This window comes from Rattus norvegicus, chromosome 16 (genome assembly GCF_021556685.1).
Source record: "Rattus norvegicus strain SHRSP/BbbUtx chromosome 16, alternate assembly SHRSP_T2T, whole genome shotgun sequence".
Taxonomy (NCBI): domain Eukaryota; kingdom Metazoa; phylum Chordata; class Mammalia; order Rodentia; family Muridae; genus Rattus; species Rattus norvegicus.
In genome coordinates this window covers 55,049,735-55,064,023 of record NC_141549.1, presented here as the reverse complement: position 1 = coordinate 55,064,023, position 14,289 = coordinate 55,049,735, and the positions used below count along the sequence as shown (strand labels likewise).

The 14,289-nt window shown below is 43.9% G+C and overlaps 1 protein-coding gene and 1 pseudogene; both read right to left on the bottom strand.

Moving 5' to 3' along the window:
* The window catches only part of Erich1 (glutamate-rich 1), a gene marked incomplete at its 5' end in the record, with an annotated part of 52,793,804 nt that overhangs the window by 28,600,340 nt on the left and 24,179,175 nt on the right, over positions 1–14,289 (bottom strand).
* Positions 4,254–5,664, bottom strand: Tuba1b-ps9 (tubulin, alpha 1B, pseudogene 9; annotated as a pseudogene).

Sequence of the window (14,289 nt, the reverse complement as noted above, 5' to 3'; positions counted from 1 at the left end):
CCCCGGTGAAACTGTGGACATAGTGAATAGGCATTGAAGAGTGTTCGATCCTTCACTTTAACCATAAAACCCTGCTACTAAGCCTGGGCAGCACAGAATGGCGATGTGTTCCCTATGAATAAAGACAGATGTAAACAAGTCCATTCCAGGAAATCCCAGTTATCAGGCTGACCCTGCAGACCCAGGCTCCAGGATGATACCTCAGGCCAGCCACCAGATTGTCCCATTTCCAGGGCTCATTTCCAGGACAGCGATTGTAGATTCAGGAACAAACCCATGCCCACGGGCTTGAGTTCGTTAACATGGCCACTGGAGGCTCAGTTTTCAGGTTCATTTCAATATCAACATGTTAAGGCAGTCCTCAATCATAAGATCGTGGCCCCACTGATCTGAGGATTCAAGCATGGGCTCTAGGAATTCAGTCATCAATGTAATCACGGTGGACCCTGATGCAATGCTCTTTTCTGTGGACCCAAGATTCAAACCTAGCCTTGCATATCCAACTCTAACTACACAGTTGGCTAACCCAGAATCCATTGATGAGATACATGACTACTAGGTTTGCCCAGTGAAGCAAGCTTTAAAAGTCTAAAATCATCGTGGAGCTTACAAGACATCTCAGTAGGTCAAAAGCATTTGCCATCAAGCCTGATGACCTGAGTCCAATCCCCAGAACCTGCACAGAACACACACACATAGCCTTGCAATGGGTGAATAAATAAATTTTTAAAAATTAAATTTAAAATAGCCTCTTATCTAAAAGTGCAAACACCAACACAAAGCCAGAAGATCACAAATAATCAGAAAAGAAAAACAAAATCACCAAAAGAAAAAAATTAGGAACTTATAAGCAACCCTAAATAAATTAAAGTCAACTGATGGGCAGATTATAAATTCGACATAGGGGCTCAAGGTATTGGATTGCAGTGATGCAAAACTGGTGGAGATATAAAAACATATGGCCATTTGAAGAGCTATACTTACATGTGGCATTTGAAAAAGGCAAGCCCTAGAAACAAGTGGGATGGTGAGTGTCAGGATCTGAAACTTGGTGTCATGGGTGGTGTTTGTGAAAGGATACAAAATTTCAGCTTTTAGAACTAATAGACTGCAAGATCCCATGCCCAGCAATAGCAACATTAGTTAAATTTTAACCATTTATTTTATTTCTAATGATGTGTCTCTTTCACTGCAAATGCATGCACGTTGCAGACCGACAGAGGGAATCAGGTCCCCTGGAGCTGGAGACACAGGTCCTTGTGAGCCACCTGATGTGGTTGCTGGGAACTGAGCTTGGGTTCTCTTCAAGAGCACCCCTGAGCTGTCTTTGCATCCTATAGAGCAGTAGTTCTCAACCTTTCTAAGCTGCGACTTAATATAGTTCCTCATGTATAGTGATCCCCAACCATAAAGGTATTTTGTTGCTACGTCATAATTGTAATTTTGCTGCTTTTATGAATTGTAAATATCTGATATGTGACCCCTCTCCCCAGGTTGAGAACCACTGAATCTAGATCTTCAGAGTGCTGGATTATAGGTGTACACACTGTACCCTGGTATGCAGGTATTCGTAACATACATAATAATTGTCTGAGATGGTGACTGTGTTAAGTAACTTTAGAGTGGAAATAATGTTACAGTGTTCATGTATACCAAGATATCATTATATTACAAGCATATCAAGAACCCATTTTAAATAAATTATACATGGGAAATGCGTTTAAGTGCTTATGCTGAAGAAAGAGAAGTGCTTTATACTAGGGACACACAATTCAGGCATAGGTCTCCCATTTTGAAAATGGTCATATCTCTTTATTTGGGGACTAACAGCTTGATTCTTACCTATTTGCCTTTACAAGTGTGTGTGTGTGTGTGTGTGTGTGTGTGTGTGTGTGTGTGTGTGTATACTTCTATTGAAATTTCCTGGAGGCACACCTCAATGTGGGGGTGGGGTAGACAGCTCCTATAGGAGAATCAAAGCAAGGTATTGGTTTTCTACCTTTTTTAAATTGGATTTTTAAAATTTACATTTCAAATGTTATCACCTTTTCCCAACCCAAAAACCTACCTCTTCCCACCTCTCCATCTTGACATTCCCCTACACTGGGGGAGGGTCCAGCCTTGGCAGGACCAGGGGCTTCTTCCTCTGGTGCCCAGAAAGGCCATCCTGTGCTACATACATACAGCTGGAGACATTGGCCTGTTCATGAGTACTCTTTGGAAGTTAGTTTAGTCCCTGGGAGCTCTGGTTGGTTGGTATTGTTGTTCTTACGGGGTTGCATCAATCTTTTCACTAACTCCTCCAACAGGGACCCTGGTTTCAGTTCAATGATTGGCTGCAAACATTCTCTTCTGTTTTTGTCATGAGCTGGCAAAGTCTCTCTGGAGACAACTATATCAGGCTCCTGTCAGCATGCATTTCTTGGCATGAGAAATACTGTCTGGGTTTGGTGGCTGTATGCATGTGGGCTGGATCACCAGGTGGGGCAGCTCTGAATGACCATTCATTGAGTCTCTGCTCCAAACTTTGTCTCCTTATCTTCTCCTATGAATATTTTTGTCCCCCTTCTAAGAAGGACTGAAGCATCTGCATCTTTGGTGGTCCTTCTTCTTGAGCTTCCTGTGGTCTGTGGATTGTATCTTGGGTAATCCGAGCTTTTGGGCTAATATCCACTTATCAGTGAGGGCATACCGTGTGGGTCTTTTGTGATTGGGTGACCTCACTCACGATATTTTCTACTTCCATCCATTTGCCTATAAATTTCATGAAGTCATTGTTTTTAATAGCTGAGTAATACTCCACTGTGTAGATGTGTTACAGTGTCAGTTCTGGGTACAGGCAGGAACCAGACTGCTCCTCGGTTCTTGTGTCCAGAGGTCTCCAGGGGGAGTCCTCTTGGGCCAGGAATGTGAGCAGAAGCAGTGGTCTCCCCTGAGCTCTCGGGATTCTTCACACTTCTGCTTTTCTACCTTTTTATTACACTGGAAGTTCATGTTCAGATCCACCCAGTACTGAGTTAATAATCCACTGTTTACAGAACAAATCTTGCTTGGGATTTGTCCTTCTAGCTGAAGTTTTAATGGAACACAACCATGTCCATTCACTGCTGCACGATGTATGCCTGCCTACTTCCTATGATTATAGAACGGTCTTCAGTAACAACAACAAAACAAACAAGCAAACTAAGATTTTATTATCTGGTCCTCTCCAGCAAAGCTTACTGAAACCTGCTGGACAACACTTTTTTTTTCTTCTTAAAGCTTTTACTTTGAGACCTCATGGAAAACTTAGAGGTAGGTATGGAGAAGACATGATCACAGAATGGAAACAGCGCAGAAGCATCAATGCCTGCAGCTAGTCCTGGAGCTGGAGTTTCGAGTTTGACGTGATACAGGGGCTGGAGGAATGAATTAGTAATCCTCTCTCTCTTCACCCCCGCTTTCAACAGAATCTATCCCTGTATGCTATGCAATTATTTAAATAATGTTCTTTTTATTCCAATTTTAATATACGTGCTGCGGAAGCGAGCACTCTGATTGTTTCTGGCACCCTACAGCTAGGCATACCTCTGCCTACGTGAAATAGAAAGATCCACATATTGGCATGATCCTGTTCAGGTATTTCATATGGGGAAGAGGACATGTTTGTGTTTTTCCTACATGATGCTGCAGGAGTGTGCCAGCTGCCAGAGGTGGCTGGTGAGACTTGCTGATCCTGGGAGCATGAAGATTCAGCTCTCCTGGTTTGGGTCCCTGGAGTCATTCCTGTGCCCTTGGAGGAAAATGGAGGATTTCCCCTCATCTTTTGTCATCACAGAGATTCTGGCATTGCTGCAGTCATTGTTACCACCACGCATGTGTCCCGTCCCACCACAGCCTGCGCTCCAACCCTCTATGCACCGCTGCTTGCGAGAGAAGACTGGGCTCCAGCCGTTACCCCTGCCCCTCCTCATTCCCCTGGCAGCTGTTGCCCCCGTAACTGGTGTTGCCATTTTGCAGTCTGTGGCTTCACAGGAATGCCATCTGCGTGAAACTGCTGGAGACCAGGGAACTCTGCCATGGTTATGCAGATCTCAGACATGGTTCCATTGCCTGCCGGTTGTTCCAGAGAAGGATGGCCGAACCTGAACTGTCCTGGGAAAGACTTTGGCATTTTTGCTGCTATTGTAGCAGCCATTGCTGCTGCAGCCACTGGGTCTGCAGTGTCTGGAGTTACCCTCCCTTCCTTTTCTTGCTTAACACGAAGAACCTGTGTGTATGTGTTCTTTAATCCCACAGGCTTTCGCCCGATTCTCGGTGCCATGTCAGTGCGTGCATTGACACGAATCCACACCAAGCTTCTCATAATCCTTCTCTAGGGCAGCCATGTCTTCATGGGCCTCAGAGAACTCCCCCTCCTCCTCCATGGCCTCACCCACATACCAGTGCACAAAGGCACGCTTGGCATACATCAGATCAAACTTGTGATCTGGGCGAGTCTATGTATTGCTCAGCATGCACACAGCTCTCTGGACCTTGGCCAGGTCATCACCAGGTGGGACTGGTAATTAATGCCAACCTTGAAGCCAGTGGGACACCAGTCCATAAACTGGATGCTTCACTTGGTCTTGATGGTGGCAATGGCAGCACTGACATCCTTGGGAACCATATCACCAAGTGGGCAGCAAGCAATGTGTTTACCCTGGTGAGGGTCACATTTCACCATCTGGTTGGCTGGCTCAAAGTAGGCATTAGTGATCTCTGCTACAGAAAACTGTTCATGGTAGGCTTTCTCAGCAGAGATGGCAAAGGCATAAGTGGCCAGAGGGAAGTGGATGCGAGGGTAGGGCACCAGGTTGGTCTAGAATTCTGTCAGATCAACATTCAAGGTCTCATCAAATCTAAGGGAAGCAGTGGTGGAAGATACAATATGGCTAAGAAGGTGGTAAAGGTTAGTGTAAGTTGGGCACTCAATGTTGATGTTTCTACGACAGATGTCATAGATGGCTTCATTGTCTATCAAGAAGGCATAATCAGAGTGATCCAGGGTATTTTGGATGTAAGGATGAATTGTAGGGCTCAACCACAGCAGTGAAAACTTGGGGGACTGGGTAAATGGAGAACTCCAGCTTGCATTTCTTTCCATAATCAACAGAGAGACACTTCATTAGCGGGGAAGTGAACCCAGAGTCAGTTCCCCCACCAAAGCTGTGGAAAACCAAGAAGCCCTGGAGACCTGTGCACTGGTCAGCCAGCTTTCAAATTCTGTCCAAGACAAGGTCAATGATCTCCTTGCCAATGGTGTAGTGGTCACAGGCATAGTTCTTGGCAGCATCTTCCTTGCCTGTGAGGAGCTGCTCGGGGTGGAAGAGCTGGCAGTAGGTGCCAGTGCGAACTTTATCAATAACTGTGGGTTCCAGGTCTATGAACCTGGGTCACGTGCTTGCCAGCTCCTGTCTCACTGAAGAAGGTGTTGAATGAGTCCTCTCCTCCCCCAGTGGTTTTGACGCGTGGCCTCTGCCCATCAGGCTGGATGCCACGTTCCAGGCAGTAGAGCTCCCAGCAGGCATTGCCAATCTGGACACGAGCCTGGCCAACGTGGATAGAGATGCGTTCACACATGATAGCTATGGGTTAGAAGGCAAGGGTGATAGAAGCAGGTACTGGGTCCCGGTTACTGTTCCCGACTAAGAGACAAGGTAAGTAAGGCAATGAGGCCACTGGATAGCACTTCTACATGGAGTTTAGATTCTGTCCTGCTCAGGGAACTCTATTTTACTTTTAATTCTTAGAAAAATGTTTCCAAATACAATAAAATACATAAACTTCCTTGAAACTTCTAACTTTCCATCCTGGATTTACTGACTAATAATCTACTTCTCTTTTTTATTTGTTTTATTCAAAGGCTATAATCGCTTGCCACTAAATTTCCTCTGTTTTCTATTTGGCAAAAATTACAATATGCCATTTTAACTAGTGCATTAGATGGAGAGAATTGGCTCATAAATACTTCATAAATGTTTCTGGACTGCAAAACTGTATTTATTACGAACAAAGGATAATGTTGCCAATAAATATCTCTGGAGCGTCATGAAGCGGCATATTTAAATAGCATGCTGTACTGCTTTCTAGACAAAATGGTATCCCACCCATCAGCAAAGCAAAACACTCTGCTCTCTACTGTGTAAAAAGAAATGAAATTTGCAATCTCACTGGCAAACCAGGCTCAACAGGGGGTAAAAGCACCTGTCTTCAGAACACAAGACATGCTCAGGGGTTGCTTGCCTAAAAACCAATATTCTAGATTTAAGACCTCCATAAATACACTTCTCTGCTTAGTCTGAAGGCTCCTGAGAATGAAACAGAAGTTATAGACCCATAATGTAATGAAAACTAAAACTTCACCATGGATTCGGGAGAACAAAATCAGTTATATGGAAAAGAGCCATCAGTAGGCGGGATGCTTAGTATTCACCCTGAAGTTCCCACTCTGATCCTCTGGATTGTGCAGACATTGTGAGCCAGCACCTCTGCAGCGACTGGCTCACTGACTGTGGTCCCTGAGAAATGCCATTTTGCAGATGTAATCATGGAGACTTGTAGAGGGCCGCAATATGTTCGCCACCACTAGATGGCGCTGTCTTCCACTGCGCCCCACGTGGTAGGTCAGGATAGACTCCGCCATTGCAAGATGGCGCCAACCTTTGCCGCGCCAGCCGGCCCCCCCTTTCAGGTAGTTAACTGTGCGCATGTGCAAGAGTGCCTTCATGCCAGGTCTTTGCCCACTCCGGGGCGTGCCTTATGAGATCATGGGTAACAACCAATCAGGTGTGGGTGCGCTGCACCAGGGTTTTATAAGCGCCCCATATTGGCACGGCGTGGCTTTTCCTCTTCTAAGATTAATAAAGTGGTCACAGTAAGGATTTCTAATGTCCCCGTGCTCCTTGCCGGCGAAAAGTCGCGTGCGGGACATTTGGTGCCGAGAATCCGGGACACAAAAAAGCTACAACATCGCCGGTGCCAAGAGGAAGCCTCCGTTTCACAGAAGAAATCCAGAAGCTGTGGAATGCAGGTAAAAAGAACTCTGAGAGACAATGCTTAGCCCTGATCTGCTCCAGCTCAGTCCCCTGCCGGACGCGGCAGGTGCTGCTATGGTTGCTCTGGCAACCCTCGAGTTGTATCTATTGACCTTTGAGTTTCTAGCTACCGCCAAACGGCGTCAGAGGTCACGTGGGAACTGCCCAGCAGTAACAGCAAAGCGGAGAGTGTTGGGGGAAGGGCGAAAATCGTCAGAAACAGAGGATAGTGAAAAGTTGCAACGAACTGATCGATCTCAAGCACCAGGCCCCCCTGCGGTCTTACCACCGCCAGGGGTGAAAAATTGGGGAAAGAATGCCCCGGGTGAGAAGGGAGGAGGTAAAAGGAACACAGTATTTTGGGAGAAAAACTTTGTCTTAGTGCTTATGAAAGGTGTAATTAAGCTCCCGCGCCGGCTCTGGGGACGCCGCGGCATCCGGGCGCTGACGCGACAGCTTTACAGAGTCATACTGATCAGATTTGATAGAAGCAGACCACCTGAAAATTTATTCAGGAGAATCAAACAAAAGGACATCTCAGTGCCCGTGCACAGCCTGATAGAGTTAATGTAATTGGGTTGTGAGTAAAAATACTCAGGGCTGTGTTTCACTTCCATACCATTGGCGAATGTCGGTCGTTCTGCTCAGATAATATCTCTCAGTATCTTACAGAAATTGGGTTTCAACACGTTGGTGGACTAGTCCAGGAATTGAGACAATCCATCGCCCATATCAGCTCCACTCGAGTGGATAGTCGCCGTGAACGCCATCTGGCTTTTTCCCCTCTTTGTCTATTGTTTGTCTCTGGTGCACCAGGATGTCCCCATGTCTGTCAGTGTATGTCTGTGGTTTTTGTTTCTCGTTGTCTAAAAGTTTTATGTTTCATGTTCAAAAGAAAAAATGGTAAAAACTTTATCTGCCGGTTGTGCACACCTTGACTTGGTTTTAACTCGTTTCAAAAAGGAACAAATGAATAAAAAAGTTTCAATCAGGTTTTTAAAGCCCTGTGCCTGGAGCCAGGTGTCTAGATTGGCTGGAGAAGCTGACCAGAAGCTAAGCGTCTACACGAGCTGATCTTAAAAGCGCCAACAGCTTCTTCATACAAGAGTTGATAGCTGTTTCTCTTAAAAAAATCCCTGACTTATTACTTGACTCAACAGGTGACAAGGTGCTTCTCTTAAAATCATAGGTAAAAGGGTAAAAATGATGTTTGGTCTATATATTAAAGATAGGTGTAGCCACTTCAATTTTGTTTCTCATTGGTTTTATATGTATAAATATGCTCTACTTGCCTTGGTTATGGACTATTGGCTTTCAAGTTATTGGATATGGTTAAAAAGGTATAATATTGGTAACAGAAAGTTGACATAAAGTTGGTAATCTGGATGGAGTCATTCTAGATAGCGTGTGACATGGGCCAACCTAGGCAGACAGGTCTAAATTGAGGTAATATTTTTATGGAACTCTTATCCTAGAAACCAGGCTTCTAAAAGAATTTAGGACATTGTCCCTTGTTGAGGTATTGGAGACCACACCATTGTGCGTCCAAATGTAAAAATTGACAGTCAAACTTTGTAACATAATAGATAGACCTGGGGTGCCTTGGAGACTAGATTGTTTGTTGGAGGTTGAGTTTTGCTTTCCAAAGTTGTGGCTTGCCCTGAAGTTATCTGTATTCTAATGCTAATTTCCACTGCCCAGAGAACAGCTGCCTAGTCACGTACTCAGAACTCAGGTGACCTCGTGGCTGTGTTCTGGTGTTACAAAGAGAACTTAAAGATTGTGATTTAGGATTGCCAGTGTTACATTGACTAACTCAAACTTATTTTTAATTAAGGAAAAATCAAACAGGTAGAGATTGTTACAGGATTTATAAAGGATTGATGAGGTTTTAGAACTTGTGAGAGCATTACAGCCAGTTTCCTTACTCCAACTGCCATTTCAAGACAGATTTAGAGGATTGATTTTATACAATTTGTTTTCGTCATAACAATTGTGAGTTTTCATTTCGTGAGCTTGCTGATAATTTTAGAGAGCCCATAAAGTGATATCATTAAGAATGGCTAACAGCCTCATATTAGGTAATTTTGTTGCTTCTTCAGTGTAAGAAGTTAGAACTTAAATCTTTCAATGTATATGGAAATTTTTATTACAAACCTTTGCTCTCAAAATGAGCTTTAATATTTGGGGAGTAGCTGTTACACTACTCCAGATAAGAATATTTAAAGCTAATTTTAAGCTTCTAAAGATATGTTAATTGGCTAAGTACCTCACCTTACCAGAGGACTTAGGTCTTTGTTATGCACATTGGAGATAAAGCTTCAGCTGTGTTAGTACAGAGTTGTGGACTAGAGTCATGGAAGTATTTTAAATAGAAACCTGGTAAAACATATCTTATTCCAAACAACAGTTAATTGGTTATTACTAAATACTGATATTTGCCCTATTACATATACAAATTTCAGGCAAAATTGATAATTTTACTCTTTAGATGCTTTTTTATTTCCTGTAAATTTGTGCATGCAACCCATAGAAAATGCACTTAGTGTATTTATAGGTGGTTCATCTAATGAAAAGGCTACATGTATGATTGGATCACTTGTTTATTCTCTTGAATTTCTATTGCTTCAACACAGATTATTAAATTCCATGCTTTAGCCGCTGTTTTTAAAATGTTAAAAAATCAAGCTTTCTATTCATATACTGATAGCCAATGTGTGGCTTGTGGTTTACAATTGATTTCAATTACTTAATGCTTTATTAGAGGCAAGTTTTCTACATGAAATCAGTGAGTGATTTCAGTGTAAATGTCTGACAACTCACTGTCCCTTCAGTGCTCTGGCTCAGACAACTAAACAAAACCATAGACCCAGCTCTTTAAAAATGGTAATAGAGTTGATAACACACCCTCACGAAAAGAGGAAGACTCCATTTGTTTACTTTCAACTCCCAGCCTCACCCTGCCAGCTCAGAGATTTCTAGGAAGACTGAATCTGGACAATATTTACAAGATTTGACATTTCTAATTAATGCTTATGTTTAGGTAAATAAAGTTTGTGAGGTGCTAGAAAAATGGCTTAGTGGTTAAGAACACTAAATACTGTTCCTTTATAGGACATTTAAGAACTCAAACTGGATTGCCTGGGCTCCTTAACAAGGGAGGACAAGATTCCAGACAGATTATAGGCCTTACATAAGAACAATTAGTGAAAAAATCTCATTCTTTATATATCCAATACAATTATGCTGGAGACAATAATTTGGTATACAAGTCAATTTATAAATACAAGTGCTCAGTGTCCTCAACTTAATCCTCGAGGACTTACCTTAATAAATAATATCTTTACTATATCTTAATAAATAAAAAGGGGGAGTTATCCCTGTATGCTAAATAATGCTCCTTTTATTTCAATTTTAAAAATTTGGATGCCAAAGTTTATGGCACCCTACAACTAGGCATACTTCTGCCTAGGTGAAATAGAGAGATCCACTTATTGACATGTTCCTGTCCAGATATTTTATATGGGGAAGAGGGAATGTTTGTGTTTTTTCTACAGGATGCTGCAGGAGTGTGCCAGCTGCCTGAGTGTCTGGTGAGACATGCTGATCCTGGGAGCATGAAGATTCAGCTCTCCTGGTTCGGGTCCCTGGAGTCATTCCTCTGCCCTGAGAGGAAGATAGAAGATGCCCCTTCATCCTTTGTCATCACAGAGATTTTGCCGTTGCTGCAGTCAGTGTTACCGCTGCGTGTGTTCCCGTCCCACTGTGGCCTACGATCAGACTCTGTACACTGTTGCTTCCTGGAGAAGACTGGACTCCAGCTGTTACCCCTGTCCTTTCATTTCCCTGGTGACTCTTGCTGCCTTAACTGGTAACTGGTGTTGTCATTTTACAGACTGTAGCTTCACAGAAAGCCACCTGTATAAAGCTACAGTGACTGGAGAACTCTGTCCTGGTTATACAGATCTCAGAAATGGTTCCATTGTCTGCTGGTTGTTCCAGAGAAGAATGACTGATCCTGAACTGTCCTGGAAAAGACCTTGACACTTTCGCTGCTATTGTAGCAGCCATTACTGCTGCAGACATTGTGTCTGCAGTGTCTGGAGTTATCCTCCCCCAATCTATTGTTAGACAAGTACAGTGGGTGAACTTTCTGGAGTAGTTACTAACAATTGGGAATTCAAAATTTTTTTATAAGAGCGGCTTGACCACGGTCCTTGGTGGTAACACTGAGGAGGACCATATGAGGTGCCCACTACTTATCGGGAGTGGCTCTGTTTGATGCAGCCCTATGCTGTGGATCAGTATTCATACCATGGTTGGTTTACAAACTCAGATCTCAACAGTAACGTGATAAGGCCGTTATCACTCAAGCACTTGTTGCCATTGTACAAAGGGCCTCACCTGGAATTTGGTTATCTTGTTCAGGATTTACTCTGTATCTGAGTTCCCTGCTCCTGCACCCCATGGATCTGTGGATCCATTGCACTGGGAGGAGAGGGATACTCTCTGTATCTGAGTTCTCTGCTCCTGCACCTCATGGATCTGTGGATCCATTGCACTGGGATTGAGAGAGACTCAGTGTTCCTTTGATCAGCCCTTGCACATCGCTGAGGTTTCCTCATTGCACGCGATAGGGTGATCATTTCTGCTATAAAATTATATAAATTATAAGGGTGAGATGTAGAGGGCCGCAATACGTTCGCCACCACTAGATGGCGCTGTCTTCCACTGCGCCCCACGTGGTAGGTCAGGATAGACTCTGCCATTGCAAGATGGCGCCAACCTTTGCCGCGCCAGCCGGCCCCCCCCTTTCAGGTAGTTAACTGTGCGCATGTGCAAGAGTGCCTTCGTGCCAGGTCTTTGCCCACTCCGGGGCGTGCCTTATGAGATCATGGGTAACAACCAATCAGGTGTGGGTGCGCTGCACCAGGGTTTTATAAGCGCCCCATATTGGCGCCGCGTGGCTTTTCCTCTTCTAAGATTAATAAAGTGGTCACAGTAAGGATTTCTAATGTCCCCGTGCTCCTTGCCGGCGAAAAGTCGCGCGCGGGACAGAGACTGTTCAGCTGACCCCAAGCTCATCAAGGTGGATTATCTGAATGGGCCAGATCTCATCACCAGAACCCTTTAAAGCAGAGTTTTTATTACTCTGTGTGTGTGTGTGTGTATGTGTGTGTGTGTATGTGTGTATGTGTGTGTGTGTGTGTGTGTGTGTGTGTGTGTGTGTGTGTGTGTGTACCATGCATAAGCCAGGGGATACTAATAAACGTCAAAAGCAATTTACAGCAGTTGGTTCTCTTCTTCCACTACCTAAGCTCTGAAGATCGATGAAACTTGGACCATCAGGCTTGGCAGCAATCATCTTTACCTGCTGAGTCACGCACGGCACCTCCCCTGGGCTGCTCTAATGAGGGAATTGAGAGCAATTCAGAGAGATTCAAAGTATAAGAGGGCTGAGCAGCAGGGAGACATTTTCGATGCTGCCTTGGATATGGAAGAGCCCCGAAAATGGACTTGAGGCTCATCTCTGCCCAATAGCTGTAAAATAAAATGTGGTCTCAGGGCTACAACCACAAAAAATTTAAGATTTCCAATGAGTGAATGGACCTGGAAGAGGGTCCACCTTCTGACCCTCACTTCTAACCTCCTCCAAGCTCATTTTCCCTTACTTTCTAATCAGTATCGCCCCAGGTATGCACATGCTCACAGCTCCTCACTCAAATGCTCCCTCCTTACAGTTACCGCACCGCCTCCCTTTTCTGTGTTCACTTTCCTTCTTGCGCTGGCTACCAGGCCTCACGTCAGTCATTCACTCATTCCGTCCTGCATCTTTCACAGTTTGCTGTTAGGACCTGGAACTGCAGTTGCCCGCTGTCTTTCCCCAGAGCCCTGAATGGTACTGGGTGTTGAGTTTGAGTGAAACGAGGAATAACTGCACGTGTGAGCAATTCAAAGTTCTTAACAAACAAAAGGATAGATACCATGGACAGATGGTCCCTCCGCCCACCGTTTTAGGTAGCCAGGGTTACATAACTCATAGTTCTACTGTAGGCTAAGCTAAGAAGTCCACCTTACAGGAGCTAAAACTGACCGTTGGAGTAATAGCCACACCAGCCCTAGCTCTAATGAATATTCTGTTCCTGTTAAAGCTAGTTATTATAGCAACTAGATTTTAATTTGCACCTATGCTATATTTTATATATGCAGCCACAAGAGTATACCATAGCGCAGCGATCAAGTCAAACCAGTTAACCTATCTACCACATTGCATACTTAACCATTTTTGTGTTGAGAGCATGTAATCTGCTCTTGTTAGTTTTCAAGTGTGTAGGCAAAATATTGTTCATAAAACTGCTCTCATAGGAGACCCAAGAAAATTGGTCTTGCCTGCAAGTTTTTATCTTTTGACCAACTTCTATCTATCACTTTTATTTGATCCAGGGGAGGCATGGAGCCTTGTCCTATGGTACAGTAGAACTCTGAAATGAGGCCAGCACGCACTTCAGGGGGACAGATGTGACTCCTGATTTTGTGAGTACCATTCTTGGCCTTTGCTCCTCCAGGACTGTCATCCTGAGGAAATAGCCCTATTGCCCAGCACAAGGGGCAGGCCTGAACTATGGGTCTATTGGAACCCAGAATGCAGGGATTAGCCTGGAACTTGGGTGTTGCCTGATAAAACTTCAGACCTCAGACCTGCTAGTCTGATCTGAACTGTGGATGCAGCTAGAGGTAGATCCATGGGACATAGCCTGAAATTTAGAGGTGGAATTTGGCCCTAATAGTCCAAAGTTTCTGGGTAAGTGGCTGAGGGAGGTGGTGCAACTAATCTATTACTAATAATTACAGGAGACAGAATTGACCCAGAAATGTGTAATACAGCTATCCACAGGAAACGCAGAGTGAGCTCACCTTAATTAGAAAAAGGGAAAAGAGGCTGGTTAGTCTCCAGATTATAATCAGATTAGTTGGCTGCATTATATTGTGGATCTAAACAGTGTGATTGAATTTTCAATTTCCTATTATCTAGAAAAGAAAATCAAATGCTATTGCACCAAAATAGCTAGCCTACATCTACACAAATAAGACAGCCTACAGAAGAGCTAGTATTTTCTTCAGAAAGGAAATAGGATGAAAACCAAGATTATGTCCCAAGAATGAGACTTGATTCTTTATTGCGAAGCTAAACTGATAAACGTGGAATTGCTTTGAGCTATGAAAAGAAAAATCC